General features: G+C 38.6%; 1 pseudogene; it reads left to right on the forward strand.

The window, feature by feature from the left end:
• Positions 1–458: 458 nt before the first annotated feature.
• LOC129530367 (centriole and centriolar satellite protein OFD1-like) overlaps positions 459–24,454 on the forward strand; it is a 47,108-nt pseudogene continuing 23,112 nt past the window's right edge.

The following is a 24,454-nucleotide window of genomic DNA, read 5'->3' on the forward strand; positions in this document are numbered from 1 at the left end:
GTCCCAGCTACTCGGGGGGCTGAGGTAGGAGGATCCCTTGAGGCCAGGAGGCAGAGGTTGTAGTGGGTCAAGACCACACCAGTGCACTACAGCCTAGGCAATAGGTCAGGAACCTGTCAAAAAATCTTTTTTAGATAAAGGACTGGAGATTTTAAAGCACTAAGTAGCATATATTACATAAGGGATGTTAGGAACATATGAAAATACAGGTAAACAGTAATTAGGAAAGTCAATTTGTATGCAGCTAGAATATCTAGTTGTATAAATTTGAAACTTTGCTTTCCAATAGGTTGAAAAAATTCAAACTCAAGTCTGGAATTTTTTTTTTTTTTTTTAAGATGGAGTCTCACTCTGTCACCATGGCTGGAGTTCCACGGTAATTATTAGGTCACCACAACCACCTTTGTCTCCCAGGCTCAGGTGATTCCCTTGCCTCAGCCTCCTGAGTAGCAGAAACTACAGGTTCCCACCATGATGCCTGGCTAGTTTTTGCATTTTGTTAGAGATGTGGTTTTACAATGCTACACAGGCTGGCCTTGAACTCCTGACCTCAGGTGACCCTACCACATTGGCCTCCCAAAGTGCTAAGATAACAGTTGTGAGCCACAGTAACCAGCCAAGTTGGACTCTCTTGAAGGTGAAATTGTTGCTTTGTGGAATTTAGAAAACAGTATATTCATTTACATCCGTTTGGCTTTCATCAGTTTTCTTGCGAAAAATTAATTTTCTATGTAGATTGACATAAAAGAAATTTATGGCCAAAGGCAACTTTAAGTAAAAGCCATGGATTTGCTAAGAGGAAGAGAAGTAGTGCTGAAGCACTGGGTTGAAGCTTTTGAATTTTAAGTATGCATGTTTATTTTTGAAATTTAGAATTATGAGAGTAAAAAAATTACTATATATATGCATGTATATGTATATATGTATACACAGTAACCGTGATATATATACATATATATATATAATCACAATATTCTAATGTTTATTGCCAAGTAGAGTTCTTCTTTATAAAGGTGATATCACCTATAATTAGAAAATACAAATTAAGAGGAAAAAACACTAGGGTTTTGCTTTTGACATATTAAATATTAAGATGAAAAAGAGACTGAGATGCTATCACCAGCTTACAGTAAGACCAGACAGAAAATTTTGAGAGGCCACCAATACTTGAACAGATCATACATTTTGCAGTTAATTTCAATCCTTCAGTTCTGATAGTTTTGTTTGTTTATGTCCAGTAACTGAGTTCCATATGTCCAGAACTGAGTTCTACACCTCCAGCTTTTACCAGCTCTATGCTCAACAAAGAAAGTATGGTAGTCTGACTTTATTTGCATTGGGTGAAACTATTTCTTTTGTGTTATTCACCTTTTTTAAGTGCTCACAAATATTTCATTCTTCAGATCTTACCTGGGATTGACTGAAAGCTCATCTGTCTGTAGTTTGTGCAATAAGCCTTATTTTCCACTGGGAATGTTTTGTTAATTGACAAAAATAGATACGCCAGGAATCTTCGTTCATTAAAGAATGTGCCTCCATATTCTTTAATATTGTTTTCTCCCTTCTTTAGATTTGATTTGTTTGATTCTAACCTCTGCCTACCTTACTCTTCTTTTGGCAATAATGAAAAAGTAAGTTAATCAAGAGAGACAGAAAAAAAATAAGGAACAACATTTTGGCAGAGAGTTTATCACTTCCCTACCTCAATTTTCTCTACTGCTATTTCCTCTCTCTCAGGATATATACAAAATAAATGTAGTTTTTACCTCTCCATGGCCTTCCAGATTGCCAGCAGAGGGAGCTAATACCTAGAGCCTTTAACTTTCCTTAGAGTAGTCAGTGCTAATAGAGTGGCCCTGTTACTATGTAAGGGAACTTCCCCAACATTTGTGGGCATGCTGCATAAGTCACCCTTTATTAAAGGACTCTTAGATGACTTTGTCTGTAGGAGACATCTGCTTTCTGCCTGGATCCCAACTGCTGCTGACAGATGCACAGATTATTTTGGATGTTGGGGATGTCATCAACAGGTTGACCAGACAGAGAGCTCCTTCTATTCATGGTATAGGAGAGAAACAGCTATTTAGGTTAATCTGAGGATTTGAAAGAGTTCTTTTACTTGGAGTAGGACTCCAAGAATAATAACGTTTGCAATAAAATGCACTAAATACTTTTCTTCTGAAATTTGAGTGTCAGGACTACTCTGAGCTCATTAAATAGAATTAATATTATATTTATTGCATGAGTACCAAGAAAAGAAACAACAACGTAAAACCCGTTTAAATGTTTCTCTTAAATGAAATAAGAAAACTTAAGGTAGATAATGACTAGGATTTCTTTTGACCTTCTTATATCTGGCTCCACTGGCTCATGAAATTGTGGTATTTCAGAAAGAACTGCAGAAAGCAGGAAATGCTATCATAGCTGAGGAGTTCAAAAACCACAGGCCCGCTCTGCAAAACAACTGCAAGATGCAGTGAGTATTGCTCCTTGCCAGTTCCACTTTGATACAAGTACACTTCGTCAATATGTAAACTTGGCCCAAGTCACACCTGTGTAAATCAGGTTAATTTTAATATCAAACATTACTCCCCCAAATATAGTAAAGTTTCTCTTTGTCATCTGAGAAAATTCTCTAGTGATAATATGATCTTATATTCATAATAGCAATAACATGGAGAAGAAAGCAAACACACCTAAACGTAAAATTTTCAGAGTGCCAGATTTTTTCCACTGTTATCTCTGGATTCTCATCCTAAGGATTACAAATATTCACCGTGTCTTCTGCCCACATACCCTAGAATGTTTTGATATGACTGAAAAAGATGGTGAAATCTGTTAAACCCACCTAGTTTGTGTTCTGTTTGTCATTTTTAAAATAGGGACCCTGTTGTTCACTGGCATAAATATTCTCAACTAAAAGAGTACAAACAGGGTAAGAAAATGTCTCCTTGTGAAGCAAGCTGTGATTTGTTTTGCAATAATTTCTTTTCTGATTCCGAATCTTTTCAGAATGAGCATTCTGCATGGCTGAAGGCCCAGATACTAGATTACAAACTTCCGTAAAAAGTTAAGTATTCAGGTGGCCGATTTTGTATTGCAACTGAAGCAAACTCAGACAGGTTAGAGACATTTTAAATCTATGAATATTTTTCTGTGTGTAAAGCTTCTGATGCTTGTGAAAATGTAATGATCCTAATTTATTGAATATTAAGTAATTGTTATGTTAGAGGAAAAGCCACAGAAACGTGTGTCATCTTAGAAGTAAAACTCCCTATCCACTTTGGTAATACCATCTGGATCATCAGCAAAGTCACTTGTTTCATAGGTGCCTCATGGCTTGGGAGAACCTTGTGTCTCAAATGGGAAAGGCGTGGTGGTGACATAGAAGTCTCCAGGTTTATCTTAGAATTTTCTTTTCCATTTGTTACCTCAACGTTAACAGCAGTTCAGTAGTTTTATGGATTCCTCGATAGATATATGCACACACAGGAGGAGCAAGGCGTTTTAGCAAAGAGAACATTGCTCTCAGAATCAGACAACTGTTCTTCTTTTGGATCCCAGTTTTGAAGTTAGTTGTTTAATCTTGGACATGTTACCTTAACTTCGTTGGGCCTCAGTTTCCTCATTTTAATGGGGAAAATAATGCCTATTGAGCCATGATGAAAATGATGAAAGGAGATGGGTTACAATGCAGTGCCTGGGACATAAGAAAACACTCAATAAATGGTGATTGGTATGATTGGTATGATTTTATTATCGTGTTTTGACTGTGGATACATCTGTGCCCCTTCCTACTTCATAATAAGAATATTGAAGCTTAGATGCTTTCTTCTTCAGTTGCTTTCAAGCTCAAAGAAAGGGTGTTTGTGTTACCAGTTAACTGGTTTCTCAAACTTGTTCTGAGCCTTCCTCGTTCCCCTTTGCACTTTTTCCTCATAAGTTCCTTGCTCTCTTCTACCAGCACTTGACTTATTTTTAACTCTTTACACATTTCTTCTCCTTTCTGGTCTCATTTTCCTTTCAGTTCTGTTTGTGAAACTTCTCACAGCTGAAACCATAGTCTCATGTTAATAAAAATAGTTGAATGGGAATAGAACTTTTGCACTTGCATGCAATGAGGAGGGCAAGCTTCTTTCTCATAGCTTCATTGGAAGGCATTTCAGGACAGTGAGACAAATGCACTGGCTTTGCCTTAGGAAAGTCCAGTAGCTCTTGAACCTGCTAACGGTGTGACCCAGAGTCAATAAGCTTTAGTCTCCCGTCTATAAAATGGAAGCTGTGAGAATTCCTTGACCACAGTTTTGTTGTGAATGCAGGTTCTTACTTTTTGTCTGAAACTCATGCCGTATGCTGTGTATTTCACAGCACACGAAATCCACAGCATGTGAATTCTGTAAGACCTGCTGTAGTGAAATGCCTTAGTTATTTTCCAGTCAACTGTGTGAATATTCATGCCGGGGCAAATAAAGACAATAAATGGGTTCACGTCAGTTCAGGTCATAGTATTTAACCAAACGACTTCATGTCTGGCTAGGCTATGCCTCTAAGTTATGAATAAATTTTCAATTTTCAGAGCTGTGGGGATGTGGAAATCGTGCATAATGGATTCTGAAGTTGTACCGTGTTACAAAAGACACATGAAGCTGTAGCTAGTACAATAAGCCCTCAATAAATGTTAGTGGTTATCACTACCATGGCATCAGAAACTGTTTAATGTGGAAGTTTGTCCTTATTATTGCTCTCTTCAACTTTTCAAAACAATAATATTCTCAATTATATGAATTTTCTTCTCTTCTGTGTCCACTCACTTTTGAAATTAGCATTTCGTACTCTGCAGCCCTAGAGAATAAAGTGTACTGTAATCCAAAGCAGCATCTGATCCATCATTCTGTCAGTGGATTAATAAGTGGCAATATGGTGCCTGGCAATGGTGCTATACATCAGGATTTCCTGAACGATTCTTTTAAACAGAAAAGAGTTCTAGCAGGTATGGTTACATCAAGGATCCCAAATTATCCAAATGGAGCTGTGGAGGGTAGTCCTTCCAATTCTGACCTTGAGTTTGTAGTTAATACTAAGCAAGGGTCAAAGAGCTTAAGCAAGAGGCAAAGAGCTTAAGTAAGAGGACAGACCCTTGGAAAAGGCTTTCAGAAGTTGCTATCTGAGAGTCGTTAACATCATACCAAAAGCCCACTACCAGCAAAGAGCTCACCATCTCTGCACTTGCTGAAAGCTTTCAAAAACATTACTTCCAGTTCTCCAGAAAACCATATATTTGCAGAGGACAGAGTTGTCTCTGAGCAGCCTCAAGTGAAAAAACTTAAAGATTAAAGGAATGGCACCTGGAAGCACTCACGGGCAGTGCAGTGTTGAGGCTACACAGTGGCAGTTCCTCCAGACAAGTCTTCTCTACCCCTTTTCCGAAAGCAAAAAGGAACCTTAAAGTGAAATGTATCTGGAAGGTTAGCCACCTGGACAAAGCGCTGTGTGCTGCTCTGGAGTTAGGTAGCTACCTTCCATCTCTCCACCCATGATAGAGGGTTGCTGTGAGAGTCAGCAGGACAGACTGGCAAGGTCTAGTGTCTCCTTAACACGCAGAGGTGTTTAGATACTAAGAGCTGTCTTTCCTTTGCTGCCTGTTACTTTCATGCATTTTATTATTGCCAGTGCAATTAACTTAGGTGTTTGAATCATTAGTTTTGTGGATCTTATGCATCATAATTTGCTATTTGCAAGGATAACAATTTATTTTTGAACTAATAGAGCTCTTTAGAAACCTCTTGGTATCTTCATGCACTTGGTAATATTCTTGCCTCGGATCCTTCTGAACCTTAGGTCTGGACAGATTACATGTGGTTTCCCCAGTCCTTGTTCTGACAGAATGCCCCAGCAATCACCCACTGAGTCAAGGCACAGCCTCTCCATCCCTCCAGACCAAAAGTTTCGGTAAGTACAACTTTCTGATTGACTGGCTTCAGCTGAATCCTGTTACTTACTCTGTCTGCCTTCACTCATTTTACTCATTTTTTTGAGATAAATTTTGCAGACCACATGGCAGTATAGAAGTCAGCATCAGATTGCAAAATGATGTGTCATATTTGAGAATCATCTAAATTATGAGGAGAAAAAAGGATGGCTTTTAGCAAATAAGTGGATAATGCATATTTGCTAAACTGGACATGTAGAACATGAGATATGGTATAAATAAGCATCTTCATAGTTCTGTCAATAGACTCAGTTTATTAAGATAAAAACAAATGTACAAAATATGTGAAAGCAAACAAATGGAGGTTATTTCTAAGTTGGAAAAATTATACACATCATTAAAAAGTCATTTAAAATATTTTGGCATTGAAATATAAACAGATAAATTTTTGTTTTTTGTTTTTGTTTTTTCGTGAGTGAGGGCAGAGTCTTACTCTGTCACCCAGACTGGAGTGCAGAGACATGATCTCCACTCATTGCAACCTTTGCCTCCTGAGTTCAAGTGTTTCTCCTGCCTCAGACTCCCAGGTAGCCTGGACTACTGGAGTGGGCCCCAACACTCGGCTAATTTTTGTGTATTTAGTAGAAATGGTACTACACTATGTTGGCCAAGCTAGTCTCAAGTTCCTGACCTCAGTTAATTTGCCCAGCTCTGCCTTCCAAATTGCTGAGATGACAGGTGTGAGCCACAGTGCCAGGCCTAGATAAAGTTCTCATTTCCATAACATTGCAATAAATTCAAACGTGGCAGTGGACTCTAGAGCATGATTCTTGAAACACTAAGGAGTGGGTGTGTTTAGGAACTGGACCAGTGGGTTACCAAGGCTGTGATTTGAGTCATGAGGAGACTTCTACTCATACACGGGCCCCACAGCAGAGAGAACTGACTCCACAATTCCAGGCTCAAGCTTCAGTGTCTGCACTGAAAAGAAAAGAAAAATAAATATCTATAATGTCTCTTCTTCTCTGAAACACTAATTATGACTATGTTTCCCAATGCTTGTATTTAGTAAGATTTGAAGCTTGCTGTTTTTTTTTCTTTTCAATGCAGCTACGAGGCTACAAGCTATGCAAGGCTAAAGTTATGCTAACTCAACAGTTATGCTATAAATTATGTAACCTGTCATTGTCAAATTAGCTTCTGTAGTTCTGCTTTTCTAATTTGGCTTACAAATATCCCCCTCAGTCTTTGTTCAATGCTCAGCATTTTTGGATATAAGTCTGCTGAGCCAGGGCACCTAAATACATGCTCCTATTTCCCCATATTAATCTCTGTGGTCCTCTGCTTCCCACAACATTATTGGCCAGTCAGCCAGGAGTGGAGATGACAGGTTTCCTGTCTCCTTTGTCCCCGGGGCTTAAGCCCTGAGTCTCAGGAGTCCTGTGACCCAAGGAGCACCAATGGGAGAACTTCAGCCTGGAGGGGAGATCAGCCCTTTTGTGATCTGGTGCCCCTACCAAGCAGTGCAATGGTACCTAATGGGTTATAGGACGATTCCAGGAACAGCTCACTTCAGAAACCACAGTAAGGTATTGGGACCCAAGGCAGGACACATCCCACAAGGACCAAAAGGGAGCCTAATCACCTCCTAGGATATAACTAGTAATCCAACCCAGAGGGGCTGCAGGCCGCAAGAGTGGTTCACCAATTCAGAAGAAACTTACACCTCAACCAACACAGCATGTGACAGTGGCTCACTAAATCAGCTCAGAAGGAAACTGGAGGTGGTGAAAGTGACTCGCCACCCCAACTAGGAACATCAGAACTGGTAGAAGGATGATGTGATGATGTGTGAGTGGTGAGGCCTAACTAGGCTAATCAGCCATAAAGTGAGGAACCACAAGTCTCTTAGTGAAGAATGTGTTCCAAGCCAAGTGTGGGGCTGATCAAGACTAGTGGTGATCCACATATGGCTAAAAGAAGCTACCCCACAACTTCAGCAATTGTGTTGGGCTTAAGAAACGCTCCAAAGCTAAGTAGTATCTAAAAACCCCCATAATAGGAGATGGTCTAACTGGCTGGAAACAAAGGTAAAAAGTGAGCATGAGTACACTGCATCGTAACTGAGAAGAAATGGGAAGAGAGTTGTCACAACATACACCATTCAAATATATGCTAAAAAAAACTTTAAGAAAGGGTTTACAGGAAACTATAAAATTAAGCTAACCCTGCAAAGGTAAAAAGCTCTCTGTAAACTAAAATGGCCCCCTTTTGGTATTAAATAGGTGACCCAAAAAACCATACACACAGAAAGAATTGGTCATGAGTTTGAGGTAATGACAGGGGTCTGAGGATACCCAGGGCACCCAGACCAATTTTCTTATATTAACTCATAATTAAATATAATACAAACAAGAACAACATGAATCCAGCCCTGCTTCACAGCTTACTGCAAAACACTTGTAGCACAGGCCGAGCCAAAAGTGAAAATAGAAGCAGCTTCACCAGCAAACACTGAGTTAAAAGGAAAGTCCCAAGGACAGAAAGGAAAACCAGTTTTAAAAAACTACAAAAGGAAAAAAAAATTCTCCTCCATATTTCACAGCCTACCTCCCTTTGCTGAGGCAAACAGCCCCCCAGGAGCTAGGTTCCATTGCCAGCACACACCAGGTTTCACCCCGGAGGGAAGAATTGGAGCCTTGAGAGGCCAGTGATGGAATTCAGGATAGTGAACCAGGCTGCCTCAAATCTGATCATAGTCAAGCTATGTAAATACCTCTCAGGGAAATGCAAGGACTCATCTGTTATAATGACCAGTGCCACATCCTGGTGTGGGGGGCAGCAAACCTTCATCTATCAGCCCTTTTCAACCACTAATCTCCTAAATGTAAATCAACACACTACCTCCTACAAGGAAAAGCCCCAAGCTCTCATAAATCTAACACAGTCCACCTTTCTAACACACAATCCAACCTGGCTAAATTGAAGATAACTTATCTTAACATTGTTTAACATGGAGGAGTGCCAGAGGATAACTCAGGCAGCCCATCAAGGGCTAGAAGCCAATGCACCAGCTGCAAAAAGTATATGGTTTTGCAGGCACGAATACAACCCAGCTTACAGAAATGGCCACCAAATGTAGGTTAACCATCACCAGGAAGCAAAGAAAAAAAAAAAAAAAAAGCAAATCAGAGGTTTAAAAAAGGCCAATCTCTTAGCAGCAGCTCTCATTAAAAAAAATGACCAGCAATATACAAGAATGTGGACGTGCACGTGCATGTGAAAGATGTCAATTTAGTCAAAAATTTAAAAGCCAGCCGAGGCTAGAGAGAAAACAATGTGTGTGATGGAAAAGAAAAATACTGAAAGAATAAATGTCCAGAAGGTAATAAAAAGTATAATCAGGACTGTGGTATAAAAGAGTCCAGCTAAGGGCTGCCTCACTGTGGGAAAACCAAATACTAATCTAAACAGGCTGGCTGGCACTAAAGGATATGGGTACTAGGACAGACCAGGCTTTTTCTTATTACAACTCCATTGGCCCATGGTCACATTAAAAGTTGAAGGCCAGCTGATGGACTTTATGTAAACACCAGGGCTACACATTCAGTAGTGACTCAACCCACAGGGCCACTATCTGAAGCTATAAAACTATTATAAAAGCCACAGGAATCTCAGAGAAAAAAGCTGTTCTGGTAAGCAGGTGTGTCATCAAAGGATGGGAAGTCCAACATAAATTCCTATACCTCCTGAATTGTCCAGTTCCCTTGTTAAGAAAAAAAAAATTACTCCAAAAACTGAAAGCACCAATTACATTTCCGCTTCAAAAAAAAAAAAAAACAACTTATTTCTGACTCTCCAAAAAAGCATGGTGCTAACCCTTATCATCCTGCAGGCTAAGGAATGGAAACTTTATACAAAGAAAGTGCAAGCAGCAAATTAGAATTGCAGGTGGGATAAAAAAAATTCTTTCACTTAGTTAATAACATTCCTGGAGTATGGGTTAAAGGCAACCCACTTGGATTAGCTGTACATCATGCACAGGTGGTAGTCATGTTAAAACCAAAAGAAACTCCGATTTGGGTTCATCAGTACCCAGTCCCCTGAGAAGCTATTCCAGGTATCTGTAAATATTTAAACTGGCCTTACCAACATGAAATCTTAGTTCGATGTCAATTGCTCTAAAACACTCCACTTTTGGAACATGTGTTTTTTAATAAATCTCATTCCAGCAAGTGCTACCTGATTTGCAGTCCTAAATTTAAAGAATGTATTCTTTTATATCTGCTTAGCCCCAGTTAGTCACCCTATATTTGCATTTCAGTAAAACAAATAAGTTGTTCAACTCACCTGGACCAGGCTCCCGCAAGTTCAAAGACTCTCCCACAGTCTTTAGGGAAGCACTGACCTTGAAGCCTACAACCTGCCAAATGTTAACTGCCTTGTTGCAGTATGTGGATGACCTTCCTCTAGCAGCCCCAACCCAGGAGGACTGTTATCAAAAAACTCCAGACCTCCTCCATCTCCTATGAAAAACAGGCTAAAATTGTCTTTTAAAAAAGGACCAATTATTCTTAAAAATGTCAAATATGTAGGTTTCATAGTAAGCCATGTGGAATGCCAGCTTGGCCATAAGCAGAAACAGGCCATTTGTACACTCCTGACACAAACCACTAGGCATTACATTAAAAAATTCTTAAAAGAAGAAAAATTCCACCATATCTAAATCACAAATTTTTCACTATGGCTAAGCCATTATATAATATTACAAAAGGGGTAAAAACGAAACCCTCCTCTGGCAAACTAAACAGCAAATATCATTTTAAAAAATCAAAAAAAACCGTTAACTCAAGTCCCAGCCTTTGGTCTGCCAAATGTAACTTAGCCTTTCTTTCTGTACATGCATAAATGAAAAGAAATGGCTATGTGGTTCTTAACTGAAATTATAAAATTATAGCATTGTCCTGTCAAATACTTATCTAAACAATTAGACTCTGTGGCACTAGGATGACCTCCTCGCCTTAAGGCATTAGCCACCACTGCCTTGCTAATGCAAGAGGATAACACACTTACTTTGAGACAGCAGCTAACAGTCCATGTGCCACACTCAGTCAAAACCTTGATGAACAAATAAGGCATCACTAGTTGTCAAATCTGAGAATAACGCAGTACCAAGGACTTCTATATGAAAACCCTTACATTACTTAAAATACAGCAAACAACTTAAGCCCGACCACCCTGCTCCCAGTCAAATTTGATGCCCCCCTCCATAACTGTGTCTAAACAGTGGATCACATATTTTCTGAACCAGGAGATCTTACAGATCAATCCCTCAAAAACCCAGATGTTGAATACTTCATAACTGAGAGTTTTGAGCTAGAAAAAAATCCAACAAGCCGAGTATGCAGTGGTAACATTAAACTCAATGATAGAAGCTCAATCTTTGCCTACCGGAAGATGAGACCAAAAGGCAAAATTAATAGACCTAACAGGAGCCCTTTTGCTACAAAAGAAAAAAAGGTCAATATTTAAACACATTCTAAATATGCTTTTACTGCACTACATGTTCATAGAACTATATATAAAAAGAAAATCTCTTAACAACTGGAGGCAAATAAATAAAGTGGACAGAAAAAACTCCTACAGCTCTTAGCAGCTGTATATGCTCCAGAAAAAATGGCAATAGTGCATTATCTGGAACACCAAAAGGCAGGGATGTCAAAAGCCAAAAGAAACAGGAAAGCTAACACTTTCCCCACATAACCTTGATATAAAAAAGCATCCAAAAAATGATGCCCACCGTCTACTCATACTACATAGCCCCAAAACAATATAGCCAGGCCCACTGCTACTCAGTTAATAGCTCTAACTAAATGTCAACCTGTGCCAAAAGAAGAAAACATGCTTTCCTATAAAGAATAAAATGATACTAATGCCTTCGATTAAATTTATCCTATAAAAAGATTTTTTTAAAAAACAGAAAAATTTGGCAAGACAAGGGTTCAAATGAAAAGAAAACATGTTTTTCTCTGTGTAGCTGTCTCACTCCAAGGACAGTTATAAAATAACACTGTCTAAAAAGTTGAGGCCAAGGGAATGGGTCACAAATACCCCACACTGAAGCAAAGTTCAAAAGGAAAGCAAATTACTTTACTGTCTCTCCTTCTCTGAAGCATTAATTATGACTATGTTTACCAATGCTTGTATTTCGTAAAATCTGTAAGTTCCTCTTTCTCTTTCAACCTAGCTGCAAAACCCAGCTATGCAAGGCAAGAAGTTATGCAAGTCAACAGTTATGCTGTAAATTACATAACTGTTCATTGTATAATTAGGTGCTTTAGGTCTGCTTCTGTAAGTTTGCTCATAAAAACCCTGCTCAGTCTTTATTCAATACTCAGCCTTTTTGGATATAAGCTCACTGAGCTGGTGCACCTAAATAAATCCTCCTGTTTCCCCATATCAGCCTCACTCATACTCTGTTTCCATCAACACCAGTCATATTTCCAAAGTTTTTATCTTTTTTTGAGGCAGAGTCTTGCTCTGTCACCCAGGCTGGGGTGCAGTCTCACCTTACTGCAGCCACTGCCTCCTGGGATGAAGGAATTCTCCTGCCTCAGCCTCCTGAATAGCTGGGACTACACACACACCACCACGCTTGACTAATTTTTGTATTTTTATTTATTTCTTTTTTTCTTTTTTTATTATACTTGAAGGTTTAGGGTACATGTGCACAATGTGCAGGTTAGTTACATGTGTATACATGTGCCATGTTGGTGTGCTGCACTCATTAACTCATCATTTAACATTAGGTATATCTCCTAATATTATCCCTCCCCTCTCTCCCCACCCAACAACAGGCCCCAGTGTGTGATGTTCCTCTTCCTGTGTCCGTGTATTCTCATTGGTCAATTCCCACCTGTGAGTGAGAACATGCGGTGTTTGGGTTTTTGTCCTTGCGATAGTTTGCTGAGAATGATGGTTTCCAGCTTCATGCATGTCCCTACAAAGGACATGAATTCAACATGTTTTATGGCTGCATAGTATTCCATGGTGTATATGTGCCACATTTTCTTGATCCAGTCTATCATTGTTGGACATTTGGGTTGGTTCCAAGTCTTTGCTATTGTGAATAGTGCTGCAATAAACATACGTGTGCATGTGTCTTTATAGCAGCATGTTTTGTAATCTTTTGTGTATATACCCAGTAATAGGGATGGCTGGGTCAAATGGTATTTCTAGTTCTAGATCCCTGAGGACTTGCCACACTGACATTCACAATGGTTGAACTAGTTCACAGTCCCACCAACAGTGGAAAAGTGTTCCTATTTCTCCATATCCTCTCCAGCACCTGTTGTTTCCTGACTTTTAACGATTGCCGTTCTAACTGGTGTGAGATGGTATCTCATTGTGGTTTTGATTTACATTTCTCTGATGGCCAGTGATGATGAACATTTTTTCATGAGTCTTTTGGTTGCATAAATGTCTTCTTTTAAGAAGTGTCTGTTCGTATCCTTCGTCCACATTTTGATGAGGTTGTTTCTTTTTTTCTTGTAAATACGTTGGATTTCATTGTGGCTTCTTGATATTAGCCCTTTGTCAGATAAGTAGATTGCAAAAATTTTCTCCCATTCTGTAGGTTGTCTGTTCTCTCTGATGGTAGTTTCTTTTGCTGTGCAGATGCTCTTTAGTTAAATTAGATCCCATTTGTCAATTTTGGCTTTTGTTGCCATTGCTTTTGGTGTTTTAGACATGAAGTTCTTGCCTATGCCTATGTCCTGAATGGTATTGCCTATGTTTTCTTCTAGGGTTTTTATGGTTTTAGGTCTAACATTTAAGTCTTTAATCCATGTAGAATTAATTTTTGTATAAGGTGTAAGGAAGAGATCCAGTTTCAGCTTTCTGCATATGGCTAGCCAGTTTTCCCAGCACCATTTATTAAATAGGGAATCCTTTCCCCATTTCTTGTTTTTGTCAGGTTTGTCAAATATCAGATGGTTGTAGATATGTGGCATTATTTCTGCGGTCTCTATTCTGTTCCATTGGTCTATATCTCTGTTTTGGTACCAGTACCATGTTGTTTTGGTTACTGTAGCCTTGTAGTATAGTTTGAAGTCAGGTAGCATGATGCCTCCAGCTTTGTTCTTTTGGCTTAGGATTGACTTAGCAATGCGGGCTCTTTTTGGGTCCCATGTGAACTTTAAAGTAGTTTTTTCCAGTTCTGTGAAGAAAGTCATTGGTAGCTTGATGGGGATGGCATTGAATCTATAAATTACCTTGGGCAGTATGGCTATTTTCACGATATTGATTCTTCCTACCTATGAGCATGGAATGTTCTTCCATTTGTTTGTATCCTCTTTTAATTCATTAAGCAATAGTTTGTGGTTCTCCTTGAAGAGGTCCTTCACATCCCTTGTAAGTTGGATTCCTAGGTATTTTATTCTGTTTGAAGCCATTGTGAATGGGAGTTCACTCATGATTTGGCTCTCTGTTTGTCTGTTATTGGCGTGTAAGAATGCTTGTGATGTTTGCACATTGATTTTGAATCCTGAGACTCTGCTGAAGTTGTCTATCAGCTTAAGGAGATTTTGGGCTGAGACAATGGGGTTTTCTAGATATGCAATCATGTCATCTGCAAACAGGGACAATTTGACTTCCACTTTTCCTAATTAAATACCATTTTTTCCTTCTGCCTGATTGCCCTGGCCAGAACTTCCAACACTATATTGAATAGGAGTGGTGAGAGGGGGTATCCCTGTCTTGGGCCAGTTTTCAAAGGGAATGCTTCCAGTTTTTGCCCATTTAGTATGATATCAGCTGTGGGTTTGTCATAGATAGCTCTTATTGTTTTGAGATATTCCCATCAATACCTAATTTATTGAGAGTTTTTAGCATGAAGCATTGTTGAATTTTGTGAAAGGCCTTTTCTGCATCTATTGAGATAATCATATGGTTTTTGTTACTGGTTCTGTTTATATGCTGGATTATGTTTATTGATTTGTGTATGTTGAACCAGCCTTGCATTCCAGAGATGAAGCCCACTCGATCATGGTGGATACGCTTTTTGACGTGCTGCTGGATTTGGTTTGCCAATATTTTATTGAGGATTTTTGCATAGATGTTCATCACGGTTATTGGTCTAAAATTCTCTTTTTTTGTTGTGTCTCTGCCAGGCTTTGGTATCAGGATGATGCTGGCCTCATAAAATGAGTTAGGGAGGATTCCCTCTTTTTCTATTGATTGGAATACTTTCGGAAGGAAAGGTACCAACTCTTCCTTGTACCTCTGGTAGAATTTGGCTGTGAATCCATCTGGTTCTGGACTTTTTTTGTTTGGTAAGCTACTAATTATTGCCTGAATTTCAGAGCCTCTTATCGGTCTCTTCAGAGATTCAGCTTCTTCCTGGTTTAGTCTTGGGAGGTGGTATGTGTCGAGGAATTTATCCATTTCTTCTAGATTTTCTAGTTGATTTGCATAGAGGTGTTTACAGTATTCTCTGATGGTAGTTTGTATTTCTGTTGGATCATAGTGATATCCCCTTTTTCATTTTTTATTGCATCTGTTTGATTCTTCTCTCTTTTCTTCTTTATTATTCTTGCTAGATGTCTATCAATTTTGTTGATGTTTTCAACAAGCCAGCTCCTGGATTCATTGATTTTTTGAAGGGTTTTTGTGTCTCTATTTCCTTCAGTTCTGCTCTGATCTTAGTTATTTCTTGCCTTCTGCTAGCTTCTGAATGTGTTTACTCTTGCTTCACCCACTTTCCAACACTCCCCAGTGAGATGAACCTGGTACCTCAGTTGGAAATGCAGAAATCACCCATCTTCTGCTTCACTCACGCTGGGAGCTGTAACTGGAGCTGTTCCTATTCGCAATCTTGGCTCCACCCCCAGTGTGGTTTATTTTTCTGTGCCAGGTGTTCTCAATGTTCAGCTCTGATTCATGAGTGAGGAAATGTGTTTGTTTTTCTGTTCCTGTGTTACTTTGCTGAGGATGATGGTTCCATCTTTATCCATGTCCTTGCAAGAGACATGATCTAATTGCTTTTTGAAGCTGCAAAGTATTTCATGGTGTATATGTACCACATTTTCTGTATCTAGTTGATAATGTTCTCTGAGTAAAGTCGGCATTTGAGTTGATTCTATGTCTTTGCTACTGTTAATTGTACTGCAATAAACATACACGTGCAGGTATCTTTCAAATATGAAACATTTGTATTTTGGGGGTAGATAGCCAGTAATGACATTGCTCGGTCAATGGTGTTTCTAGATCCTTGAACAAATTACCATGCTGTCTTCCACAGTGTCTGCACTAATTTACTTTCCCACCAACAGTTTAGAAGTCTTCCTGTCTCTCCACAGACTTTCCAACATCTGTTATTTCTTGACGTTTTAATAGTCACCATTCTGACAGGCCTGAGGTGGTATCTCATTGTGATTTTGATTTGTATTTCTCTACTGATTAATGATGTTGAGCTTTCTGAGTTAAATAAAAACCTTTTAAGAGAAAATAGGTCAAGAAAAAAATCAAGATGATTACTCAAAGACACCACATACAGGGTTTAATTAGATAGATTTGATAACAAACATTTATAAGGCCATGAGCAATAGTGTTAGTGCCAAAGCTAAGAACTTTTTGAAATAAGATTAGCACCTGTTTTACAGTACATGTGTCATATTCCTCTGAAGTTTGAAGGACCAATAACTCTTTTCTTACTCTAACCTTGTTTTCCAGTATTAGCTCTTCAATAGCCATTTCACCTGAGTTTTTAACGCTATTCAGGAGAAAGAAAAATATTATTTGCCCAACTTATAAGATGGAGATACAAAGGGGCTGGAAACTAGAACAGGAAACAGTTGGTGAAAAATCAGCTCTTCTGTAAAATTTCCACCAACCTTTCTTTTCAAGTGGTTTTTTATTTCTTCTTCAGAACACTCCAGAATACGAAATTTTAAAGTATTTTCATCTACAAGACACAAAGATATTTGCTCTCATTTTAGGCTGTTTCAATTTTTATGTCTTCAGATTTACTGAAGCTCAATCTGTTGTTAAAGTTATTTAATAGTTTTTTTTTTAATCCAAGTAATTGTGCTTCTTATCTCTAGATTTTTCAGGTTTTCTTTTTTAATTTGTCTTCTGGCAGGACTTTTTTAAGGAATCAGAGGGACCGATGGGGTTGAGGAGGATACTTATTATGTAGATGCACCGGCCCACTCAGATTAACCTCTGAAGGACTGAGCCCTGAACAAAGAGTTAAGTTACCTTTTAAGCATTCTGCCTTTTCCCATCAGGCAATACAAGACTTTCCAATTATGGAGATTTGCAACAAGCAAACACTGGCTGAGGCTGCTGGCTTATTGGTAGGGTTTGGCGAAGTGAAGTTATCTTGTGGCATTAATTCCTTTGCCCCCCATGGCCACTGGTCCCCTGTATTAGTTCCTACACTTACATAGCATGAGGAAATTCCTCAGCCGCCAGCTATGTTTTCAGCTAGTTGAACAAACACATTTTTGGTTGATGGGGAAAGCTCAGGCATTGACTGATCAAAATACTTACTTCTAGCCTTTTTGACAGTTAGTAGCAGAATTCCAGGGCCAGCACCTTGTGTATCAACTCGTAATAGTGCTGTGCATCCTTTAGACCAAAAAGGTAGCTCTGGCTTTAAGGAGCTGTATTAGTATAGATCACTGAATGTTACAGTCTGGGTATCCGATTTGTGGTCTCCATCTAGATGTTTGAGACTGCTGCTGTTAAACCTTTCCTGTGTCAAATCACCGGGGACTGCTTCTGTTTTTGTTTTTGTTTTGTTTTGTTTTGTTTTAAGATTATGATCATCCCCGGCCTGTCAGGCATCAAAGTACAAGAGAATAGGCCCTTTATAGGAGGGAGGGGCTTCTTCATGTTGACCTATAAACTCTCCTTCTTTTTCTCCCTCTAATTTAATATGTACCTCAAACCAGAATTCACAGGGTAAGCACTTAGGGTCATAACATACATATAGCTGATTATTTCCTGGGTCACAGACTGAATAAGGGGTGATTGGTTTTCTTACATACAACTGAGTTTCTGCTTACACATTCTTTAATTTCTTTTAATTCCTGTTCCAATCTCACTGATATTCCCATGTTGATCTTTTATCTTTCATCTGTCATTTTTTATTTGTTCATACTTAAAACTGCAGGTTTAAAGTTTTTGTCTAAAAAGTTTAGGACAGTTTCAGTTTGTGTTTTTACTTCACATTAGCCATAATTTTGTGGGATTTTTTGTGCTTTTATTTTTTAGAACACTATATTTAAAATATTATAACATGTTAACTCTGATAGTCAGGTATTCTTTATTTATTCAAGATGTGCCCTTTGTTGTTTAAGGCTTAGCTGGAATTCCATCAGCGTTTTGACGGAGCGTAATATAAAAATATCAGCTTTTAAAATTGGGACTGTATTAACACTCCCCTTTATCATGTAGGGAGACAGCTTAAAATTCTGCTTTAGCCTTCACTTTCTTCTCACATTAAAACTATAGCTAATTTTCTGAATTAATGCTTAGAGTTTTGCGCATTTTTGAAAATATCTTCTGTTATGTTTATGTAACTAAGTTTTTAAATACCTCAGGTTATTTTAATACTTTTGAACGTCAAGATTTTTTTTGAAATAAAGATCTATTCATCTTTTACTTTATTTTACACGTTGTCTATTTTATAAATCAACTGTATCCTTTGCTCCCAGGACTTAAATGTTAGTTACCTGTGCTTAACATTTTTAACCATAAATCAGTTCTGCATCAGACAAAACAGAGATAAGTGTGCCTCATCAATAATTTATGTAACCACTAAAGGGTAGAACAAACTCAATAAATTAGCACAGACGTTATTCTTCACACCTTCCTAGATCAGAAATCCCAGCCTCACTTTGCGAATGTGGAATTTAACTTTTGAAACGTCATCTGTGCCTGGATGGTTGAATGGAAAGACCGCAAAAAATTTCCCAGCCGTTTCAACTTGTCTTTCTTGATTAACTCTTTGCTTGGTTGATATAAATAATTGTTGGTTTCCAAGGTCTAGACAATTTTTTAATTACTTGTTATTTATGAAGCAATAATTGTATTTTAACATGAGTTTATTTATATTTAGAAGATTTATAATTTTACCTGTTACTAACGTTGAGTAAAGTAAGTCAATCTACTAATTTGGATTCCTGAATATTAGGTGGTAATAGTATAAAGTCGGTTTTGTTTTGTTTTTGCTTTGTTCTTAAATGAGGTTATCAATTCCATATAAAATACATTAGGCAGGATTCTATATTACCAAGTACGTTTTGGTTGTATATAAAAAACTTATAAAATAATTTGCTTACATGGTGACTGTCAATATCTAAATGAAAGAATAAGAGAATAAGCCTGTAATTATGCAGTAGGATCAAAAAGTATAAAGACTCCTGGCATAAGCCGGCTTATCTTGTTAGGAAAAATGGCAAGATCACCATGGCTGAAGCATAGTGTAGAAGGGGAACAATTATTGATGAGCTCATGGAGCTCACACACATTCCTTGTGATTTTCTAGGGTTTTCTATAGATCAATAGATTTTACTCTAAGCCTGATTCATGACTGGGAGTGGAATTCTTAAGGTTGCTTTTAGCTAAAAGCTAGATGCTTTTAGCATCTAGTGGTTAGATGCTAGAAATGAAGATAAATATTCTAAAATCTAAGTATTTTAATATCTAGAGTCTCAGGTGCCTATAAAAAATTGGTAGTGTTGGACTATATCTTCTGAAAATTGTAAAGAAAGGCATACATGTAGAACTTTCTGATATTATATTTTCAAGGTTTCTTAACCCAATCTGTGTTTTTTATAAATCACAGAGATGTTAAGAAGCTTTTGAAAAATTTGGTTGTTCAAGTTGAGATAAATGGGGTGAAGTCAATTATGTTGATTTATGATTAGAAGCTAAACCATAGAGTTTATATTTCTCCCCTTTTCTTTCTCATTACATTTTTATAATTTCTGTGCAACGCTAATATAGCAAATGAAACTCTAGACAGTCTAAGTTTCTGGGGTCCCAAGAAAGAAAATTCAGTCACTGGTGATTGGTGAAGAGCTAAATTTCACTACAGCTGGAAGGCATACACAATACACATCAACATATGTACATTGGCACACCACATTATGCATACACATTATGCATAACGTTTTTATAAGACAGATACTGAATGTGTCTTTTTGTGTGTGTGTGAACATTTTTCTTTTTTTTATTATTATACTTTAAGTTTTAGGGTACATGTGCACATTGTGCAGGTTAGTTACATACGCATACATGTGCCATACTGGTGCGCTGCACCCACTAACTCGTCATCTAGCATTAGGTATATATCCCAATGCTATCCCTCCCCTCTCCCCCAACCCCTCAACAGCCCCCAGAGTGTGATATTCCCCTTCGTGTGTCCATGTGATCTCATTGTTCAATTCCCACCTATGAGTGAGAATATGCGGTGTTTGGTTTTTTGTTCTTGTGATAGTTTACTGAGAATGATGATTTCCAGTTACATCCATCTCCCTACAAAGGACATGAACTCATCATTTTTTATGGCTGCATAGTATTCCATGGTGTATATGTGCCATATGCAGCCAAAAAACACATGAAAAAATGCTCATCATCACTGGCCGTCAGAGAAATGCAAATCAAAACCACAATGAGATACCATCTCCAGTTAGAATGGCAATCATTAAAAAGTCAGGAAACAACAGGTGCTGGAGAGGATGTGGAGAAATAGGAACACTTTTACACTGTTGGTGGGACTGTAAACTAGTTCAACCATTGTGGAAGTCAGTGTGGTGATTCCTCAGGGATCTAGAACTGGAAATACCATTTGACCCAGCCATCCCATTACTGGGTATATACCCAAAGGACTATAAATCATGCTGCTATAAAGACACGTGCACACGTATGTTTATTGCGGCATTATTCACGATAGCAAAGACTTGGAACCAACCCAAATGTCCAACAATGATAGACTGGATTAAGAAAATGAATGCGTCTTATAATACAAAAGTTGCTAGAATCTTGTAATAAAGAAGCCAAGCAAATACCAGGTTTTCAAGAATTATAGTTGGGGCTAGATAATTCTTCTTTTGCAGAAGCTGTTACACAGAAATAACCATCAACTACTCTCTACTGTTTAAGAAAGATATTTGATAGATGATTTTAAAGTAGACATCTAGGATTCGATATATTTATGCTCTTTCTTGTTTTAAAAGAATCCGAACAAATAAGCACCTGACATACAGGTTCTCTTCTTAATGCTAGAGAGTAATCCACAAAGCAAAACCCCTACAGAGACAGACTTTGCTTTCTCCCTGAGATTAAAAGATTGCTGCTCAATACCAAAAAAAAAAAAAAAGTTATTTAATATATGAAGGAAAAGCTACACTAGTTAGGCACATTCTTGGGACCAGGCAGACAATGTGAAATCTAGACATTAGCAGACTTTAAGTGGTGTATGTGGGCTGGCATTATTGATAGAATTCAAGTTATTCTGGGCTAAATTGTTTGTAGAGAAATATATTTGTTGGAGTTTTTACTTGGCTCAGTAGTTTTTCAATGAGTCAGAGATCCAGATATTGGTAAATTTTAACTGGTGTAAGTGCATTGGCATTATTCATGGAAATCAAGTTATTCAAATGAAACTTGTAGCTAGGGAGGTGTATTTCTTAATGTGTGTCATTTTCCTCTTCCTGTGTCCCTGTGTTCTCATCGTTCAATTCCCACCTTTAAGTGAGAACATGTGGTGTTTGGGTATTTCTCCTTGTGATAGTTTGCTGAGAATGATGGTTTCCAGCTTCATGCATGTCCCTACAAAGGACATGAATTCAACATTTTTTATGGCTGCATAGTATTCCATGGTGTATATGTGCCACATTTTCTTGATCCAGTCTATCATTGTTGGATATTTGTGTTGGTTCCAAGTCTTTGCTATTGTGAACAGTGCAACAATAAACATACGTGTGCATGTGTCTTTATAGCAGCATGTTTTGTAATCTTTTGTGTATATACCCAGTAATAGGGATGGCTGGGTCAAATGGTATTTCTAGTTCTAGATCCCTGAGGACTTGCCACACTGACATTCACAATGGTTGAACTAGTTTACAGTCCCACCAACAGTGGAAAAGTGTTCCTATTTCTCCATATCCTCTCCAGCACCTGTTGTTTCCTGACTTTTAATGATTGCCGTTCTAACTGGTGTGAGATGGTATCTCATTGTGGTTTTGATTTACATTTCTCTGATGGCCAGTGATGATGAACATTTTTTCATGTGTTTTTTGGCTGCATAAATGTCTTCTTTTAAGAAGTGTCTCTTCATATCCTTAGTCCACTTTTTGATGGGGTTTTTTTTTTTTCTTGTAAATTTGTTGGAGTTCATTGTGGCTTCTTGATATTAGCCCTTTGTCAGATAAGTAGATTGCAAAAATTTTCTCCCATTCTGTAGGTTGCCTGTTCACTCTGATGGTAGTTTCTTTTGCTGTACAGAAGCTCTTTAGTTTCTTTAGATCCCATTTGTCCATTTTGGCTTTTGTTTTGTTTTGCATGAATTTGATCCTTTCATTATGATATTAGCTGGTTATTTTTCTTGTTAGTTGATGCAGTTTCTTCCTAGCCTCAATGGTCTTTAAAATTTGGCATGTTTTTGCAGTGGCTGGTACTGGTTGTTCCTTTCCATGTTTAGTGCTTCCTTCAAGAGCTCTTTTGGGGCAGGCCTGGTGGTGACAAAATCTCTCAGCATTTGCTTCTTTGTAAAGGATTTTATTTCTCCTTCACTTATGAAGCTTCGTTTGGCTGGATATGAAATTCTGGGTTGTAAATTCATTTCTTTAAGAATGTTGAATATTGGCCCCCACTGTCTTCTGGCTTGTAGAGTTTATGCTGAAAGATCAGCTGTTAGTGTGAAGGGCTTCCCTTTGTGGGTAACCCAACCTTTCTCTCTGACTGTCCTTAACATTTTTTCCTTGTTTTCAACTTTGGTGAATCTGCCAATTATGCGTCTTGGAGTTGCTCTTCTTGAGAAGTATCTTTGTGGTGTTCTCTGTATTTCCTGAATTTGAATGTTGGCCTGCCTTGCTAGATTGGGGAAGTTCTCCTGGATAATATCCTGCAGAGTGTTTTCCAACTTGGTTCCATTCTCCCCGTCACTTTCAGGTACACCAATCAGACGTAGATTTGGTCTTTTCACAGATTCCCATATTTCTTGGAGGCTTTGTTTGTTTCTTTTTATTCCTTTTTCTCTAAACTTCTCTTCTCACTTCACTTCATTCATTTCATCTTCCATCACTGAGACCCTTTCTTCCAGTTGATCCAGTAGCAGATTCAGTACAGTTCCAGTAGTAGCTGTACCTCATACAGCAGTGGTCATCCAGCAAATTCCAACTGATCTGCTACTGAGGCTTGTGCATTCATCACATAGTTCTCTTGCCTTGGTTTTCAGTTCCATCAGGTCCTTGAAGGACTTCTCTGCATTGGTTATTCTAGTTAGCCATTCATCTAATTTTTTTTTGTCAAGGATTTTAACTTCTTTGCCATGGGTTTGAACTTTCTCATTTAGCTTGGAGTAGTTTGATCGTCTGAAGACTTCTTCTCTCAATCAGTCAAAGTCATTCTCCATTCAGCTTTGTTCCATTGCTGGTGAGGAGCTGCATTCCTTTGGAGGAGGAGAGGTGCTCTGATTTTTAGAGTTTCCAGTTTTTCTGCTCTGTTTTTTCCCCCATCTTTGTGGTTTTGTCTACCTTTGGTCTTTGATAATGGTGACATACAGATGGGGTTTTGGTGTGAATGTCCTTTCTGTTTGTTAGTTTCCCTTCTAACAGTCAGGACCCTCAGCTGCAGGTCAGTTGGAATTTGCTGGATGACCACTCCAGACCCTGTTCGCCTGAGTATCAGCAGCAGAGGCTGCAGAACAGCGGATATTGGTGAACAGCAAATATTGCTGCCTGATCGTTACTCTGGAAGTTTTGTCTCAGAGGAGTACCCTGCTGTATGAGGTGTCAGTCAGCCCCCAGTGGGGGATGTCTCCCAGTTAGGCTACTCGGGGGTCAGGGACCCACTTGAAGATGCAGTCTTTCCATTCTCAGATCACTACTGTCTTCAAGCTGTCAGATAGGGACATTTAAGTCAGCAGAGATTTCTGCTGCCTTTTGTTTGGTTATGCCTTGCCCACAGAGATGGAGTCTACACAGGCAAGCAGGCCTCCTTGAGTTGCAGTGGGCTCCACCCAGTTCGAGGTTCCCAGCCTCTTTGTTTACCTACTCAAGCCTCAGCAATCATGGGCGTCCCTTCCCCAGCCTCGCTGCCCCCTTGGAGTTTAATCTCAGACTGCTGTGCTAGCAATGAGTGAGGCTCCTTGGGCATAAGACCCTCTGAGCCATGCACAGGATATAATCTTCTGGTATGCCATTTGCTAAGACCATTGGAAAAGTGCAGTATTAGGGTGGGAGTGACACGATTTTCCAGGTGCCGTCTGTCACCCCTTTCTTTGACTAGGAA

The sequence above is a fragment of the Gorilla gorilla genome, chromosome Y (genome assembly GCF_029281585.2).
Source record: "Gorilla gorilla gorilla isolate KB3781 chromosome Y, NHGRI_mGorGor1-v2.1_pri, whole genome shotgun sequence".
In the NCBI taxonomy this organism is placed as follows: domain Eukaryota; kingdom Metazoa; phylum Chordata; class Mammalia; order Primates; family Hominidae; genus Gorilla; species Gorilla gorilla.